Source organism: Capricornis sumatraensis, chromosome 10, assembly GCF_032405125.1.
Source record: "Capricornis sumatraensis isolate serow.1 chromosome 10, serow.2, whole genome shotgun sequence".
Lineage (NCBI taxonomy): Eukaryota > Metazoa > Chordata > Mammalia > Artiodactyla > Bovidae > Capricornis > Capricornis sumatraensis.
The window spans coordinates 4,213,653-4,228,057 of NC_091078.1; the positions used below are offsets into that span (position 1 = coordinate 4,213,653).

Genomic DNA, 14,405 nt, shown 5'->3' on the forward strand with positions numbered 1-14,405 from the left:
AGAGGAACTAAAAAGCCTCTTGATGAAAGTGAAAGAGGAGAGCGAAAAAGTTGGCTTAAAGCTCAACATTCAGAAAACTAAGATCATGGCATCCGGTCCCATCACTTCATGGGAAATAGATGGGGAAACAGTGGAAACAGTGTCAGACTTTATATTTTTGGGCTCCAAAATGACTGCAGATGGTGACTGCAGCCATGAAATTAAAAGATGCTTACTCCTTGGAAGAAAAGTTATGACCAACCTAGATAGTATATTCAAAAGCAGAGACATTACTTTGCCGACTAAGGTCCGTCTAGTCAACGCTATGGTTTTTCCTGTGGTCATGTATGGATGTGAGAGTTGGACTGTGAAGAAGGCTGAACACCAAAGAATTGATGCTTTTGAACTGTGGCGTTGGAGAAGACTCTTGAGGGTCCCTTGGACTGCAAGGAGATGCAACCAGTCCATTCTGAAGGAGATCAACCCTGGGATTTCTCTGGAAGGAATGATGCTAAAGTTGAAACTCCAGTACTTTGGCCACCTCATGTGAAGAGTTGACTCACTGGAAAAGACTCTGATGCTGGGAGGGATTGGGGGCAGGAGGAGAAGGGGACGACCGAGGATGAGATGGCTGGATGGCATCACGGACTCGATGGATGTGAGTCTGAGTGAACTCCAGGAGATGGTGATGGACAGGGAGGCCTGGTGTGCTGCGATTCATGGGGTCGCAAAGAGTCGGACACGACTGAGCAACTGAACCGAACTGAACTGAACCAACGCATTTCCAAACCTATTGCCAGCTACTACTAAGCCAACAATCCTAGTACTAGCTCAGGAACTTTGTTCCCCATATCACCATCTTTTGGTGATTTCTAGATGGTAGAGAAAAGAAATTTAGATTCAAGTCACGAAACGGGGAACCTCAGTATACTCAAAAGCCCCCCTTTTCCCAATATTTCGGGTTTATTTCATAGTTTGAACTATCTTTGCTCTAAGTCTACTTTTTCTTACAATGTTTTTATACTATGCAGTAAGAAATCTAACACGTTATACATACTTGACATGTACTAATTCATTTAATCCTCACACGGACTTTGAGGCAAGTATTCTCATTATGTATAATTTTATAAAAATATATCCTAAAAATCAATAGCCTGATGGTAACGTAAAGGTCAGTGAGATGCCAACTGGGTGGAAGGGAGCGTGGTAAGGAGGGGAGTGGGATGAGGATAGTGAAGAGGGCCTTGGGCTTTGCTGCATACTGCTCAGAATTGTATATAAGAACTTATGCATGTCTCATTTATGTAATCTTCTAAAAAGTTTTAAAAACTGTTAAATTAGACCTCCTCTGACACTTAATCACAAAAAAAATAGATAATAGATGGGAAAGTGGAAAAGAGGGAGAAAAGGAAGGAAGTAGATGAACTCAGAGGTTAAACTAGAATTTCTATCTGAGACAGCTAGATTGGAAATTACCTTATAAACCTATAAAACAGTGGAACAGGAGAGAAGTATTAGGATGGAGGATAAAGACAGGAATTGAAATGTCACTATGAAACTGAAAGCGTTCAATCATGTCTGACTCTTTGCAACCCCATGGACCTTGTCTCACCAGGCTCCTCTGTCCATGGAATTCTCCAGGCAAGAATACTAGAATGGGAGGGGGAAAAAAATGGAATATACTAGAGTGGGTAGCCATTCACTTCTGCAGGGGATCTTCCTGATCCACGGATCGAACCCAGGTGTCTCACATTGCAGGCAGGCAGATTCTTCACTGTCGGAGCCACCACTGAAAGATGCTACTGGAAATCTTGGGGCATGCTCTTTCCACAAAATCATATGCAGCTGCAATAACACAAACCACTATCTGAATCTGAAAGCATCCAAACTGGAGAATGATCAAATAAGTACGCAAGGAGAATATAAACCAAACTTAAACTAAGAGAAGAATAAAGGTGTCTTCATTATGAGGAGGCAGCCAACTGAAGAGAATGAGAAGAAACAGTCTGTCTCCCCTTCAGGAGGAGCACAATAACCAAAGAGCCTGAGGGCAAGGCCTGCAGCATGTTTCTGAGACTAGGAGTTGTGGGTTTCTCTAAAGAAAGCAGTGGGTGTGGGAAAGGAGAGACCAACAGTGAAGATGAAGCTCATTTTCAAGCTGGGAACGGCAACTGCTTTAGTGCGACGGAGGGCCTTCTAAAGGCTGCTCCATCTAAAAAATAAATCTCTGCAGACCTAGAAGCGACTGTCACCTGCCACACTGCTAGCAGACCTTGCAGCTGGGAGGGCTGAGCCCTGAGGACTCCTCCCAGAGCTTCGAGGGATGGGTAACAACTGGTTGGTCCCTTTGTAATCGCTCCACAGGACAGAAACAACTCTGTCTTTCATACCTACTAGTCTGTCTCTGAACAATAGATGCCTACAGCCAGAACCCAAAATTTTGGAATGGGCCTAAAAAAACACAATTCATTTAAAGGGAATTCAGCTAACAGAGGAAAGGCTAAAGGTGAAGATCAGAATAGGCAGAAAAGACTGGGTGGCAATGAACATCCGAGACACCAAGAGCGTGTCAGCTGTGCCAGTGAAGAAGAAATTCACAGATGCCAAAAAAAGGAGCTGCCGACCTGGATCCTGATGCAAGATTTTACCCCCAAAAGCACCGTCAGAGCATTTCAAAGAGGTAACTCCCGGCGTAACAACAAGTGATCAGTGCGACAAAGGGAGAACCCTCGGGGTTTCTGCGGTGCCGGCAACTGACATGCTTTCCAACCACTGTGTTTCTTACAAGAAACTCAAATATGGACAAGTGCGTAAGAACCGCTGATGAGGGCCCAGGGTGAAGGGGGCACTCTGCCTTTCTTGCCATGACCATCTTACCCTGTACCTCTCTTTGAGGAACTTCATATCTGCTGAATCCTTTTACATCCTAATTGAGAATTAATGTCCAATGAAGGATGACTAGTACATTTTAAAAAATTTAGAGATTAAAAAAAAGAGAGAGACTGGGCAACTGAGACTGACAACTTTATTTTCAATATACCATGTTGAAATATTTTGAATATTGCAAAGTCCTAAATCAACCATCAATTAAGAGTTGAAAAGAACTTTAATAAAAGCATTAAAATTAGTCAGTTTAATATTTATTATGGAGGTGGCATTATCTCACTATAAGGTATTTCTCTAAGGACATAATCATACTAACATTTATTTATTAATAAGGAACCATCAAGTTCTGCTTAATGAGCATCTTCACAGGTCTCCATTCTTTTAGGAATAAATTTTAATACATGAGATACCATCTTTCAGTAAGAGTGTCAGAATTAGACCTGCAGAAATACTTCAAACATTTTTATATTTTCTAAATCTTACACAGCATTAAAGTGTAACAGAAGATAACCATGTGCAGAATACTATTTATTTCTCTTCAAACTACTACTCTTCTAAAAGAAGCAATACTTTCCTTTCTTTTTTTAATAGCATCCCCTTTTAAGCGTGCTAAGGCTTGAAAAACAATGTGCAAAAGTATTTGTTATCTGTAAAGAAATGAAGAGAGCAGCAACACAGCAGAACATCACTGCTAATGTTTCTTTAAACTTAGAAAACTTAGATTCAACCAGATTCAAAGAATTACTTCTGTTTGCTCTTCACTATGCCCAACACTATCATCCCTGCTATCCAGATAGAAAACATGGGCAACATTATCTCTTTTCAACACCCAGTCACAGATCAGTGTCCCTTCTTCCTTCACAACACACCCACGCCAGTTTTCCCTTTGTGTTTCCACTACCGTCACTCTGACTGAACCCTATCACCTCAAGCTTAACGACTCCCACAACCTCACAAGCTCCCTGCGTCCTCACTCCATTTCTCTAACATGAGGACCACGTTCTTTATTTTTTGATTTCTCCTTTGTGACTGTTGCTACACAGATCAACAGGAATCCCCGAAAAGTAATATTCTATAGAACAAAAATTAACGCTCTGGGGCCTTAAACTAGAAGAACAGGGAAAAACAAGCCTGGAAAAAAATAATATGAGCAGATGGAGGAAAAACACAGGTCAATTTAAAAATCAGCTCAAGAGTATCATATATGCAAAGGGGTATGAAAAAGAAAATTATATATTTGCTGAATGATCAATGCTTAAAGGTTTTTGCAACTTCAGATAAGTTGATCCCTACCTTAAAATTCTCATTACTTCTTGACTGAAACAATTAAGTATCCTAATTGTCTCCCGGCTTTTGGTAGCTCCCCCTCCAAACTATCATTCACATCACTGCCATACTGATTGTCACAAAACACAATTATGACTCAAACTTTCGAGAGACTGCCAACTACGCACAAAATGAAGTCTAAACTCCCAACCACGGCATCCAGAGTTCTTCACAAACAAGCTCTCTTTCAGCCTTGTCACTAAACCCGCTCTCACATCTTGAATTCAAATCACACGAAACTACTTCCTCTGTCTTTTGTACGTTCTCTACATTTCAGGCTTCCTCTGCTTCCCCTGTCCATGGGATGCCCCAGGTGAGAATACTGGGATGGGTTGTCATTTCCTTCTCAATGGGATCTTCCTGACCCAGGGATCAAACCTGGGTCTCCTGCATCACAGCAGGTGGATTCTTTACCACTGAGCCAACTGGTAAGGGAATTCTTTTCCCAAGATTCCTGGGAAGCCCCAGCAATCTTCTACTCATCCTTTAAGACGCCACTGAAACACCGTTTCCCATGTGAAGCCACTTGGACAACTCTCTCCTCTAACAATGCTGTGGAGCCCTTCTAGTGACAGCGACACACTCTCCCAGTCACACAGAGCTTTTCAGGCGGCACTAACCTTGTGTGCTCATCTCTAAACAGATCCTTCTTTGAGAGTAAAGTAAGGAACTCATTTTTACTGAACATTTCGTATTCTCAGCGCCTAATACAGTCCCTGGTGTAGAACAGGTGTTTAGTAAGTGTTTAAGAGAGAAAGAAGTGGGTGGATATAAGCAAAGCTGTCACTGAATGCTATACTGTTGAGAGACTTTCTTATTAGAGGACTCTATCCTTACTTTGATAGGCTAACAAAGAGTTACCGACAGTACAGGCAGAATTATACCTTTTAGAAAATATAAGCTGATAGCAATAGGTAGATAGAAAAAAAGAGTGAGGAGACACACTAAGTGGGGAGAGCCCTTCAATATTTCAGGTGAAACGCTGGAGAACTTAAACCTGGATGATGGTGGGAGGATTAGAAAAGAGAAGACGACAACATTCATGAATCAGAGGTAAAGCTGGAAGGACCTGATCCCTGACTAAGCAGCAAGGAAGAGATAAAGAGTCCGGTTCTGCACTGAGACTGTGAGCACAGGTGACCAAGAGGTCTAGTAAGAGAAGCGGGAACACCATGTGTGAAGCGAGCAGTGGAAACACGTGCTGAGGCTTAGAACACTGTCGGAGCAGAGACAGGAGGTTGAGAGAGATCATTTTAGAGGCCACTGCTGAAATCAAGACGGCAGAAAGACATTAAAAAAAGAATTTCAAAGACACAAATCTTAGGGAAGGCCATTATTTAGTAATGGGAGGACAGCTATTCTTCAAACAAAAATAGGAGGGAAAAAACATTTGAAGGAGTAATTAAAGAAGGAGAGCCAGAAAAGCTCAGGGTTATAGAAGCCCCAGTATTTCATGAAAGGAGAAACGGCGACTAACACAGTGATCAAAGAGCAGAACCGAACAGAAGACGCGACAGAACATCATGACTGTTCCTCAAACGGGCGGACAGACCAGCTCAGAAGGGACCGGAGGATGAGCGGATACTGTAAGGAAGCAGAAGCAGTGAGCAAAACCTGCTGCTTAAAGAGGGAAAGATAGTAGCGAACTCTCCTATTTCAAGAGGAAAAAGTATAACACATTATATATGTATTCTACCTGTTCGTTTTTAATACAGATCCCTAAAGGATTAAACCTTTTATTGATAATCTGAGTCTCTATGGATTTGAAAATGAACTTGATTTCTCTATCCACATTGTCTTAGAATGGCTTCTCCCCGTCCCTGATGTTACTGCAGTTTCCACTTCTTTCAATAAATTCTGTCTCCAAAGATCTATTATTCAAAGTAACAATTTTACCCTAAATTCTAAATACGTGAAAGCTTCAGAATAATGTAAACATTCATTTTAATATAATCTTCTAACTTGTCTTGTCATCGTCAGAGGAAAGAAGTAATTATATACATCATTTAATGCTTATTTTCTCTAATTAGAATAAAGAAAGCCATATTAGTAATAAATGCTTTTACTCCTGAAGAGCTGCAACGTTTATAAAGAGATAAAATGCTGTAACTACTTAAGGACTCATAACGAAGGTGATTCAAGAATAAAGAAGATAATAAAGTTGCAGTGATAAAATAGGACGATTTTTAATTGCTAAGAAATGAGAATTTTCACATTAATTATATTCTTAAGTCTTTTTCTTACCTCAGAGATGTGGCTAGATAAAACTGTACTTCCAATTTTCTCCAAACAGCTTTGACCTATGCTTCCATCTCATGAATTCCAAGACAGTATTAAACTGATGCATATTTTCATAAATCTGTTTAGAAAAAAAGAACATATTTAAGACTGAAAGAATATTTGTTTATCCGAATAACACATGTGGAAGAAATACTAAAATCTTATCATGCATAAAACTATACATTTTTAATGTAAAGTTCTACGGTACTTTAGAAACTATCACTTTACAAACCTTTGCTCAAAGACGTTCTAAATTTTGAGTATTTTCAACTTTATAACATAACAGTTCTGTGGAAAAAATTACTCACATGTGAATTTCTGTATCAGCCTAATAAGCTTTTGTGGGGGGAAAAAAATCACATTTCAAATTGAAAAACAAGAACATCAGAAGCAACACTAAAATTTACAACTCTACAATATTAAGATTCCTACTTGAGAAAAAATATATTTGATCACCCAGCTAGTATTTCAATTTTATCACAAAGTCTCAGTTAGCAGTTTTAATTTCAGGCGGACTTCACCCTAGAATATCGGGAACAGTGAGGGCCAAGAGTTAATCGCGCTGCTAGTTCTACGTCCATGGCACAGGTTTCAACCATGTTACTACTGTCATTAGTAACCTACTGCTTTAAGAGACAACGTTCATAAATATAAAAGAAGGAAGCCATTAAAACCTTTAATTTATTTAAAGACAGGTGTGCTGCTTATTTAGGGATCACAAAAATAATTTCATCAAATGTATCTTTTAACTGAAACTTCAAATAGCACAGTATTCTATTTCCTATTGTAAAAAGAAAAATTTTAAGCTGCATGAACATTACTTATGCCCCACTGCAAGGTCAAAACGCCTTTGTCTTCAGGTCCATTTAGAAGTATCATTTGTGTCACACTGAGGTTTAGTAGTCTTGGCAATAATGACTAAATTCATGTAAACTGGGGCAACTTGAAACGGTCCAGCATATCAGATAGCCTTTCTTAAAGACAAGAGTCTCCACTCAGCAGACAGCCTGCCATAGGGCCATGCTAAATCTTTCATGGTCCAACTAAAGACAGACCGACCCTGAAAGCAATTAGTAATGCTTTGTCTGCATTTAGAAGCCTTTAACAGTCTTCCCAATGCACGAGTGACCTATAACTTCACCAGGTCCCTGATATTTTTCAGGGTACTCATATGACCAAACCGTAGACCATCATTCAGAGTAACAAAGGAGGGTAGTAATGGAGACCTGGTATTTAGCATTTCTCCCCAACCCTGAGATGATCATAGTCTTAAAAAAATTACCTTATAACAATAATAATTTTTTAAAAATGCATTGTTTCCACTTTAGAAAAGGCATAAAGATTTTCCTCTAAAGCCATTCTTTGCCAATTCTTCCCTAGGGCATATGGAAGAAGAGAGGGGAGGAAATCACTACTTCAAGCAAAACTCAAATTAACCTATTCTCATCAAGTTTTAAAGTCCCATCAAAGTGACTATGTTAAAAAATATACGGCCTGATTCTAGTTCTACCAGATATTTCCAGTGGATCAAATAATAAATAAAATTAGCACGTAAACCACTTACCAACCATTGTTTATTATAGCACTATTTATTACAACACTTTTTCCTTGGTGTGAGAAAAAAGTTACAAGCTTTAGGCTACATCTAAAATTAATTAAAAAAAGGAAAATACATAACCCAAAAGACTCTTCAAATATACCACCTGCAGAGTCCAAGACCCTGACCTATCTTCCCTCAATCCTCTCACATGTACAAAGACATTACAAGTCATAAACTTCAGAAAAGTGTTTCCAAGGACTGAATTTAAGACCGACTAATGAAAACCACGTAAGATTTGACTTTACTACTAACAGGAAAATAAAAGACAACCAAAGGACAGGATGCCCTTCATGCTGCAGGTCTGCAAGCCGCTTTTATATACTAGAAATTGTGAGTCAAAGCAAAGCTTTTTCTAACTTTGGCGATTACAGTCCTTTAAGCAGAGATCTATACCATACAGGCACAGAAACAGAATTCACATAGGGAAAACGCCTGCATCAACTTTAATTGCCCAATTTATAAGACAATGTGCCACAGGCTTTTAGCACTATGAACTGCGTTTAATAGTGACAATGGATCCAGTCAAATCCAAACACTAAACAATTTTAAGTATTAATTTCACCAAAGATTTTGTGCCTGAAATTTTCAAGTTTCTTAGGTCTAGAAGATACATTAAGGAAAAGGTAATTCTTTTAAAAACACATTTGAACTTCTTAATGACTCAGAATAAATGAAAATCGAATCCTTCTGGATATATTCTAAGCTAAGCTAAGTCACTTCAGTCATGTCCGACTCTGTGCGACCCCATAGACGGCAGCCCACCAGGCTCCCCCGTCCCTGGGATTCTCCAGGCAAGAACACTGGAGTGGGTCGCCATTTCTTTCTCCAATGCGTGAAAGGGAAAAGGGAAAGTGAAGTCGCTCAGTCGTATCCGACTCTTAGCGACCCCATGGACTGCAGCCTACCAGGCTCCTCCATCTATGGGATTTTCCAGGCAAGAGTACTGGAGTGGGGTGCCATTGATATATTCTAATACTTTCTAATTCAGAGCTAATAGAGGTATTTCCTCTAAGTTAGTAAGTATTTGCAAACATGGGAAAAGTTCACTTTAATCCCATATTGCCTTTAAAAAAATCTTTTTCTTTTTGCCATTAAAATGAACACATCCCTCTCAGTTTTGAAGCCCTTCAAAATTATCAAAGTGCTTAAATCTTAAAGCACTGGGATAGTTTAAAGATCACTAACCACACAGAATCTATCAGTGACAAACATCAATTATGGATATCATAGCTATCTTTGAAGTATTAGAACATTATCCATTAACACCTATATAAGATTTGAAAAAAAAACTAGTATAAACATGGTTTCGATACTCAGTCTAAGACAAAATTTAAGATTGTTTTTGAACGTGCGAAAGTGAAAGTCGCTCAGCTGTGTCTGACTCCCACCACTTCAAATTTCCTTTCTTCATTTCCCTCTCTTAGCATTCATAAAAAGCATCCCACATACTGTACAAGTACTATTATAGACATCACAGCTGCAATTAAAAAACTATTTTTAGAAATTGAAAATTATAAAATAATCATTTTACGAAATGCCTCAGTACGGTTCTTAAACTAAAGGTATTATTACTATTATAAAACCTCTGGTATAATAACTGAAAAACTCAAACATTATGCTTCAGAAAACCATTATATAGTTTTACTGTAACTCTAACAGTATAATCTAGATTAGTTTGGAATGCATTTCTATAATAAAAAATGTAATCCACAGAAAGGGAAGGTCAACTTATAAATAAATTCTGTTTCAAAAGTTCATTTATAAATTGAACGTAAGCTTGATTTTGAAACTTAAGATGCATTTTCTCATAAAACTAAAGATATAAACAATGGCATTAAACCCCAAATACAAATGAACTTTAGTGTATAATTCTATGATAGCACTCTTCTGCCTAAGCATATTTTCATATCAAGCTCAAAGTTTCTTATTTTTTGTTGTATCCTAGAATTTAGCACAGCTAATGATATAGAGTATGATTTCAACAGATATTAGTTGCTCTGAAGTACTGAATAGGAACAACTCAGTGATATGAAACTAAGCTGTCCAGAAAAACTTACCTATCTAATCTACAGCAGAGAACCAAAAGACATGGAGAAAAAAGCTTCTTCCAAAAGAGATAAGACAAAAGGATATTTAACACCAGGGTTAAAAAGTTCTAGTCTAAACCAGTTGTGGCAATTTCCATTCCTCCTGCCAATGAATGCTTTAGCAATAAGCATCTGATCCAATTCTGGCCAGTAAGGCAAGAGACTAAGTTTGCTGAAGAGGTTCTGGGAAAGGTTTTCCTGGGCTGATAAAAAGACACTCAAGTGAAAATACCTATTTTTTCCAGGCAACTTTGGGTTTGAATTGTTAAGCAGAACTATGACAGCCATCCTAGGACCATGAGGAAAGAGAAAGTCTAAGAGGACAGCCCAACAGGAAAGGTATGACAGTGCTAAAAGATGGAAAAAACCTGGGTCTGAGGTGAGGCCATTTCAGCTCAGTCCAGGCGTTCAGTGGCGTCCAACTCTGCAACCCCATGGACTGCAGCCCGTCAGGCTCCTGTCCATGGGGATTCTCCAGGCAAGAATACTGGAGCGGGCCGCCATGCCCTCCTCCAGGGGATCTTTCCAACCCAGGGATCGAACCCAGGTCTCCGGCATTGCAGGAGGATTCTTTGCCAGCTGAGACAGCAGGGAAGCCATAAGGGTGGTGTCATCTGCATATCTGAGGTTATTGATATTTCTCCCGGCAATCTTGATTCCAGCTTGTGCTTCCTCTAGCCCAGCATTTCTCATGATGCACTCTGCATAGAAGTTAAATAAGCAGGGTAACAATATACAGCCTTGACGTACTCCTTTTCCTATTTGGAACCAGTCTGATGTTCCATGTCCAGTTCTCACTGCTGCTTCTTGACCTGCGTATAGGTTTCTCAGGAGGCAGGTGAGGTGGTCTGGTATTCCCATCTCTTTAAGAATTTTCCAGTTTGTTGTGATCCACAGAGTCAAAGGCTTTGGTGTAGTCAATAAAGCCGAAGCAGATGTTTTTCTTGAAATTCTCTTGCTTCTTCTATGATCCAACAGATGCTGGCAATTTGTTCTCTGGTTCCTCTGCCTTTCCTAAATCCAGCTTGAGCATCTGGAAGTTCTCAGTTCACGTACTTTTGAAGCCGAGCTTGGAGAATTTTGATTCTCTAAAATTTTGATGCTTCTATACCTGAATGAAATAATCCTAGAATCATTTTATTAAGTTGCTTCTTGAGATCAAACCAGTCAATCCTAAAGGAAACCCACCCTGACTATTCATTGGAAGGAGTGTTGCTGGAGCTGTAGCTCCAATACTTTAGTCACCTGACCTGAAGAACCATCTCATTGGGAAAAAGCCTGACGCTGGGAAAGACTGAAGGCAAAAGGTGAAAGGCGTGGCAGGGGATACGATGGTTAGATAGCTGACTCAATGGTCATGAATTTGAGCAAACTCCGGGAGACAGTGGAAGAGCTTGGACTGCTCTAGTCCCTGGGGTCACAGAGCACCGAACATGACAGCGACTGAACAACAACAAAAATTGCTCTTTTCTTATTTACGCAGCTTTCAACGAGCAAAAGTAATACAGCGGATACAGCCGTTTAGGAACAGATACACTATTTACTTCAATGAATTCAACTGTTACTTATACAGTGGTAACTCTCCCAAATTTGTATTTCAATCCAGATCTTTCTTTTGAACTAGATACATATTTCTAAACTATTAAACAGCTGTATTATTTATTCCAGTGATACATGAAGAGAACAGAATATAAATACGGTCATCTACCAGCAAAAAAAAAATGTTTACGCACCCATATCTTGATTTTCTGGCTAATGACAACACCATCTACCTAACTGTCAATGATGAGAATCTTTGGGTCACTAGTCCCACGTCCCTCTGCTTTATTTATTATACAAGGCAGTTATTACATGCTGCCTGTTCTCATTCTGATATATCTTTGAAATCTGTCTCCCTAAACTCTACACACACCTAGTGCAGACTTCCATCCTTCGCGGCGCACATCTCCATTCTTCCCTCTTGCACTGCACTCATGTCTGTAAAATACAACTGTGCTTCGTGAAAAGATTATAAACATCCTAAGTCATTAGGAAACACAAATGAAATCTATAATGAGATATCACTACATACCCATTATAGTGGCTATTCTCAAAAAGACAACATTAAATGTTGGTAACAACATGGAGAAACTGAACTCCCATACACTGCTGTAAAATGATGCAGCCATTTTGGAGAACAGCTTGCCAATTTCTTAAAAAGTTAAATGTAAGCATAAACGAACCACAAGATCCAAAATTCCCTCCACAGGAACCCACCCAAGAGAAATGAAAAATAGTGTCTGTATAAAGACTTACAAAGGGCTTCGCTGGTGGTTCAGACAGTAAAGAATCCGTCTGCAATGCAGGAGACCTGGTTTGATCCCTGAGTTGGGAAGATCCCCTGGAGAAGGGAGCGGCTACCTACCCCAGTATTCTGGCCTGGAGAATTCCACGGACAGAGGAGCCTGGAGGGCTACAGTGCGAGGAGTTACCCAAGTGAGCAACTTCCACTTTAAAGACCTTGAAGACAGGGTCTTCCCCGGCAGTCCGGTGGTCGAGACTCTGAGCTACCACTGCAGGGGTGTGGGCTCCATTCCTGGTCAGGGAACTAAGATCCCACAGGCCATGGGCCACCTCTCCCCATAAAGACATGGCAATGGCAAAGAACTGGAAATAATCCCAGTGTCCATCAGCTGGGAATGGATTAAACAAAAGGTGGAATCATCAACCGTGGAATATTATCGGGTAATAAAAAGGAACAAAATACTGACACACGTTACAACATGAATGCACTTCAAAATATGCTCAATAAAAGCAGCCAGATGCCAGATGCTACAACTGCATGATCCCATATATACGAAATATTCAGAAAAGGCAAACTGAGACACCAAGAAAGCAAAGCAGTAGTTGCCTACAGCAAGGAGCAGGAGTGGTAAATTTGGGGTGGTGACGAAATGTTCTAAAATACTCATAGCACAACCCTAAAAACTTACTAAAATAATAAAAACATAAGTACATTTAAAAATTTTTCAATGATTTCCAATTATGTACAAAATGAAGTCCAAATTCTTTAGGAAGACATTCACAGACTGCTATAATCTGCTTTCAATGTATTTAATCTGCTGTCTTCAGCTACAATCTCTGCCATGTGGCACAGCCAAAAAGTAGGGAAAAAAAAGAAAAAGACTATGCTGAGTTACTACCAACACAGCTATTGGAACAGCTAAAATAAAAAATAGTGACAATACCAAGTGCTGACAAGAATGTGAAGAAAACAGATCTTTCATACACTGCCACTGAAAATACAAACTGGCATAATCACTTTGGGAAATGGTTTGAAAGTTTTTTTTAAAACTAAATATACCCCCACATGTAACAAACTGCACTCCTGGGCACCTGTCCCAAAGAAAGGAACACGAATGTTCACAGCAGCCTTATTCTGACAATGAAGCATAAAAACCACTTCCATATCTTCACTTTAATAAATCCAATTCAGTCAGTAGAACAATCTACACCACCCATTTTTTTCCTGTAGAATTTTGAGAGATTATCAATAGATCATTTTTTCAGGTGATAGGCAAACATACCACACTACATATAAACAATAACATTTCTGCTATTAGCAATCATCAGGAATTGATTCTAGAGTACTAAGGTTCACAATTCTTCTAAATGTGCGCTGTTGCACCTTCTCAAATGAAGAATAAAGATCATTTAGAATTAACATTACGAATACCAATTACAGAGTTATGCTACAATACAGTGAAATCATCGGGGGCTATTAATGCATAATGCTATTTGCTTCAGTACTAAATGGTCCCAAAAGAGAGCTGTGTTTATTTACTTATTTACTTGATTGTCTGCTTGTTTTAGCTTGCATCCCCAGTTTTTATTTTCTTCCCCTTGGTAACAGCTACCTAGAATGCATGTTTGCTCATATAATAACAGTACCCTCTCTTCACTTCTCCTTTACATCATCCCTGTACTAGCTTAACATAGCTCTGCTTTGAAGTCTATAAGAATAAAAAGGCTCCCTATGACCGCATGAGACTGAAGGTATAAAAACTGAACACATCTACTATTATGATCAAATAGCTTTTATGCTGTGATAATGTAACACTTTTTATAAGATCACTTCAAGGAGAAGGTAAAGATGAGACACCTGAATGAGTCAACCCAGGAAAAAACAAAGATGAGTGGAACTACAAACTGTAAATACATTTCAGATGGCTGCTCAACATTTCTAAAAAATTGCTAAGCTCAAAATA

The 14,405-nt window shown here is 39.2% G+C and overlaps 1 protein-coding gene across 1 annotated transcript in view; it reads right to left on the reverse strand.

Moving 5' to 3' along the window:
• BMPR1A (bone morphogenetic protein receptor type 1A) overlaps positions 1-6,483 on the reverse strand; it is a 55,154-nt gene extending 48,671 nt beyond the window's left edge. Inside the window, exon 1 of the mRNA XM_068982442.1 lies at positions 6,436-6,483. The gene's annotated coding sequence lies outside the window, so the exon portion shown is untranslated. The remainder of the gene's footprint in view (positions 1-6,435) is intronic.
• Between the last annotated feature and the right edge of the window lie 7,922 nt (positions 6,484-14,405).